Source organism: Trematomus bernacchii, unplaced genomic scaffold (assembly GCF_902827165.1).
Source record: "Trematomus bernacchii unplaced genomic scaffold, fTreBer1.1, whole genome shotgun sequence".
Classification (NCBI taxonomy): Eukaryota; Metazoa; Chordata; class Actinopteri; order Perciformes; family Nototheniidae; genus Trematomus; species Trematomus bernacchii.
The window spans coordinates 11,093,639-11,099,638 of NW_022987720.1; positions in this window are offsets into that span (position 1 = coordinate 11,093,639).

A 6,000-nucleotide genomic window follows, 5' to 3' on the forward strand; every position below is an offset into this window, starting at 1 on the left:
GAGGTTTAACCTGGCTATTTAAAAAACTGAAGGTTTGAGGATGTTCCATATCTCACATGAGATGATTCTGTCTGACCAATCTGTAGCCTGCAGTTTTTTTTAACTCTACCTTTAAGTATTGGCTCACCTTGCTTTGAGCATCAGCAATGGTGGTGTCAAGAAAGGTTTATATCCCAGGCAGATTTCATTAACTGGTCATAACTACGAAAAGGAATCACTATTTTTGTTTGTTGTTACCGCGAGCCAGGACTAGTGATGTATGATAAGCAGTGTGAAAGTCTGCATAAAGTCGGGATGGGTTGGTCCAAACACAGGACTTTCATCAAAGAGATTGCTGTTGGTGTCCCTTTTGAAACCAGAAGTCAACTTGGACTTAAAGCTTTTCTTACTTAAGTAAAACAACTTCCATATCAACCTAAACCATTCTTCATCTTTTCCTAACTCTAAGTATTTTATTTCCTTAACACATTCTGCACTGCAGGCACGCTGATCACTTGTGTTCCTGGACAATCTTAAAGACATTGGATGAGGATCTATAACTTCTAGTGGAAAACCAACGAACAGCGAGTTGAGTTGAGTAGAGTCTTGCCATAAAATGCAATGGAAATAAGATAGGAGCACAGCAGCAACAGCAGTTAAAGCTGTTTGATCTTGCTTTTTGGTTGACCCAGGGTTTTGTTTTTGGCGTGGTCGGCATTGTTTTCTCCGCTGTTTTTTGCAAAACACTTTTCCTCAAAGATGTTCACAACAAATCGGAAAGTGGAGCGGTTAGGATAATCTGCTGTCCTTCCAAACTTTTTTTCTAGACGGCCATAGTTCGCACACAACATCTCTAACAACTGTTTGGATTCAGTGTCCTTTTCCTCTCACTCTGTGAGTCTGTGTGTTTGATGTCGTGGTTTGGCTGTGCTCTTAAGCCTTCATTTCAGAGTGGTTACTTTGGGCCTCATTTTGACTCACTGGCTGTCTGCTTACACCCTTGTGGTCTTCCAGCCACTACAGCAACTGCCTGTATGTGTGTATGTATGGGTACAGTAGTTATTTTTTACACAAGCACTGTACATTCCACAATGAACCATCTCTGCTATACATGCCATGTTGTTCTATCTGCCAGATAGGCCTGTTTAGTCTGGAAATGGAGGTGAACCATAAAGAAGAACCCCCTGGCTGTCAGCCTGTGCAACAGCCAACCTCAAGTCAGCTGATGTTTTTAAGCTCCAGTCATCATGCAGAAGCATACTGTACATTGCTGATAGCTCATAAGCCTATTAATGGAAGGACAAGAAGCATACATAGAAGACGCTCATTACTTTTTAATGAACTTCATCATCTTTAATCACAGTCAGAGCCGCACAGGACGCTGGCTGCTCATATAAAAGCAGAGCTCATCTCGTTAAAAGTGTTCTCCATTCACTTTGTCGGATCAAGTATCTTCTGCTGCACTTCCCCATAAGCCAGGAGCCTTCTTTGAATTTATTGTGCAACAGGAAGACCTCCATTTATCAGACATTATGAGATGTTCATTAGTAAAGAATAATATGAGAGAATTTTGCAGCCGTTTAAATAATTGAGGAAGATTTCAGCCTGTCCTCCTCCAAAAAACGACCAAATAGGTCGATTGTTCAGCAGCTTATTACGACCTATAGTCACGTTTTAAAGTTTAGCACCTCTAGTGGTCGTGTAAGAAACAACAATTTGCGGCATATGGGCTGATGCTCCCGTTGATTGCAAATGCTCCGGAAGGTCGTATATTCACAAATAACCCTCTCTGGAAAATCCTAAATTGTAGAATAGTTTGGCCATTAAAATGCTTTTTGATTTGATATCTAGCAAGAAGTGTATATTGTACTTTTAGAATCCAGGTCCAGTGGATGTGTAGGATCTATAGTTTGATAGCTATTACGAAGATGATTTGAGGTCTCGCCAGGAGAACGTGTATACTACGTCTTTCCCCTATTCATTTCTATTGACGGCAGCGTCCATGTAAAGTTGGCGTCAACCCTCACGGGGTGAAAACAGTATTTCCGGTCTCGAAGTTTTCATAATAAAACCTGAAGTATTCCCCTCACTGTCATAGAGAGCTGAAGTCCCTCCCTTTCTGGTGGACCTCCATGGGACCTTATTTCGGAAAAATTATGTATTGAAGTCAATGGCGAGAGAAAAATTATCTTTCGATCCTGTTTGAATTGTGCCACAAATTACACATATGATGTTTGTCAATTTAAAAGCAAATTTAGCAAGTTAACATTTTTTTTTTTGCCGTAAAACTGTGAAGTAATACTTTTTTTTGTGTGAAACCGCTCAATGAACTACATCTCTGGTCTTGCACAACACACGTCTCCAACACCAAGATGGCCGTCACTACTGTCTTGCCGAAAAAGGGATTGACTCACCCTCACTATCACCACAATGAAACACGTCCGGAAGAATGTCATGCAAAGCTGCCTGCCTTCCTTCGATTCTCCCTGAACTGCCTGATCTTTTTAATGTTCAATGTTAACCATTTGTGCAGATAGCATGAAGTAGAAAAGATCGCCGATGCTAATGTAGCGTTAGCGTTAGCATGTCTGCCCCCGGGGGAGGGGGCATCCGGGCTTAAACGGTGTATTATAGAATGATCACACCGGTGTGACAGTACCGTTCAAAGGGTTCACGAAATAGGACTACTACTCTTACTGTTTAACATTTTGGGTTACTTAATGTTACGTCATGTTAAGGCTAATAAAAATTACAAGGCTAAGGCTGTAATCCTAACTAACGTGCTTGCTACTAGCTAGACAGCTAACTTGATCCAGCCACTCCTGGTCCTTTCATCAGAATGGAAGCGAAAGAACGAGCAAGACCCATTGCTGGTATGATTACAACCTGGTACAAAGCACACAGGCGTCTTGTTAAAGTTATCTTATCTTAGCTATCTCTTAAATTTAGTGGAGGAAAACAATTATGACATCACATACGCGACTCTGGGATTTGTAGTCTTTCTAGTTGCGTATTTTTCATAGTCTTATATTTCAACAGTTTTACGACAAACTGTGACTTTTTTGACATGGAGATTGACAAACATCATATGTGTAATTCATGGCACAATTCAAACGGGATCGAAAGATAAGTTTTTTCTCGCCATTGACTTCAATACATAATTTTTCCGAAATAAGGTCCCATGAGTTCCACCGGAAAGGGAGGGACTTCGGCTCTATGATTTTACAATGATATCTGCAGTACTCATCCACTAAAAAACATCAGTTTATCCTTGTTAATTACACAACATTGATTGGTTTAAATTGTGTACAATGCTTTTGTGTTTATAAACTTCGATTTGGAGAAACAAATAGTTTTTTCGGAGTTTAGGATGGCCGAAGACACTACACTACCCATAATCCTCAGCTATCGTTTGGGACTACAACATCCGCTTTGCTTGACAAACCCCGTGATTAGTCCTCAAGCTCTGTGATTGGATGTTGGAGTGGCAGTGCGCCAAGGTTACGCCGAGCGTCAAACAGCTCTTTGAAATGGAATGAAACCACGGCAGACTATCCAAAACTGGACTCGAACGAGTCCACCCCATAGACTGTATATATAAATGGACGTAGGGTCCGTGACGTCACCCATAGGATTCTGCAGAGTTGCCGAGAAGCCCTTAGTAGGCGGAGTCGGCCACTAACGGCTCGACAGTGACGTCTGAGTCTAACTCCCGCCTGCTCCAAATAAGGGCAAAGAGGCGGAGCCGAGGCGGGACCTTCTGCCTCCAGCTGGGAAGTAACAGAGCTAGCTCAAGCTAAGAAGCTAAGCTAACATGCTTCCCCATCAGCACCGTCACATTTTACGTTTCTAAGGTAAGCGGACATGAAACTATTCAGCAAAACTATAAATAATAATCTAAGTTATTGAGTTTTTAGCATAATACTTCAGAATCTTAAAATCCCTTAACGTTTGTATGCAATGTGCTAAATGCAACACTGGAATCAAGCAAATATTAATATGTTTGCATGACATTAGTTATTTATATTTTGCTATCACTTAATTATACGTTTAATACATTTAAGTTAAGCTAACGTGCATGTGATGGTAGCTAGTTAGTGCTCTTACCTGTGAGGCCTCCTCCAAACAGCATTATAACCAGACTGTATCATTAAAACTATAAGTACCAGTTCTAGATCCTTGACTTTAGACAAACAATTCAAAAGACAAAATGTATTTAAAGACCAATCTTTATTTGAAGGTGCCTCTTAACCTGGGATATTAGTTATACAGTAATAGTATTGACAATCTAAAAAAACTGAGCAACTCAACAGTCAACTTTATATTTCTTATTGTCTAAAGCATTTATTATTTTCATTTTCTCTCATTTTTTTTTTCTCCCTCTCATATTCAGTGTGGACGGATTGAGACAGTGTGGTGTCCAGAGAGCTGCAGAGACTTCAGGGAGAAACCTCCGTGTGATGGACGTCCAGTCTGTTGGTTTGGAGAGGACTGAGGGTCGTTCCTCTGCGAGAAGGACCAGGCCTGATGGAGGAGCCCATGCTGGGCATAGCTGATACCAACTGCACAGGCCTTGTCTGTCACTTTATTTGACTAAATGTGTTTACTTATACATTTAATAGGTTGACACCTTCTGTCCATATGTGCTTTTTTATTTAAAACATGTTTGATTAACTTTTGGTTCAGATTTCAATAAATTGAATTTGTATTTGCACTCCTTTTGTCCATTATTCTTACTGAAAATGTTAGATTACACATTCACATCCGACTGAAGATTGGCCCCATTTATTTGCGTTGCAAACTCTGCGGTACAAGGTACATGTTGTGAAGCTCATAAAGTGAGGCAAATAGAATTAATCAGCTGATGGAGTGTAGATGTGGAAATAGGTGCATTCGATCAGCTGACTTCACAATAAAAGTAGTTTCTTAGTGAATGTCCTGTACTGGTCTTAAAATCTCATAACATCAGCTTTTAATTTTCCTCTTGGATGTTCTTCTTGACCCTCAGAGAAGGAGAAAATGTTGAGTCGTGTCTTTCAGGCATGTCCTTTCCTAACAAAAATTACAGGAAACATAAAACATATTATTGCAGAACAAGTGTGTTATTTATGAAAGAGGTGTGTTTGTGTTTAGGGGCTGTAGATATAATTATTTTGTAATTGTAATGTTTTATTTTATTTCAACAGTGAGCTACAAAGACAATCAGATTATGAATGAACAGTATGACATTCATCAACATTGAAATATATTTTATTATCAAAATAATATTTAACTGTTATCACAACTTAGTGCAACTGTAGAAGCTTGCTCTGTTCACTCACTGAAATCATAACTTTTACCACGTTTTTTACAGACAATATTGAGAGATAAATAGCAGTTGTCACTAATAGCTTTGCCTTCAATACCTTAAATTAGAAAGCTGACAGTCATATTGCTTGTTAACATCTAAATGTAACCCTTTGCATGGAAAAAACCCTCAACTTCACTGATGTGTAGGTGATCTAGTATTTAGTTTTGTTTAATGGAATGTATATCAGTGTATTAAAGTCAATACTTCATTTATTTAAACCAATATCTTTCTTGATTCTTTGTACAGTATGAAAAAAGAGTATTTGTACCTGTGCTGAAGTTCACTGCTGTGAGGAGTCCAGTTCTGTCTCTCACTCTCTGGTCCATCCTGTCTGCATCACCTGGAAACTTTAAACAAACAGATATATATGTAAAGAACCATGTGTACAAACAATATAACTTATTCTCTTCTGTTGAACATGTTGGCTTGTGTATTGTCCGAGTCAGGGTTCTTTTTATTTTACTGTAACTTTGGAAGTTGTGTTACCAATGCTGTTGTGTTACTGTTTATTTGATACCAATTTGGTAATGCAATTAATAAAAACAACAACGTTTGGGTTCGTTCTTCAGATGACTGTGACGTTAACGTGTAAGCTCAATAATGAACTCCAGCTCAACCAACCATATTGTAATATCTAAGTAATCATCTTGAAATATGACATTAATAATTGT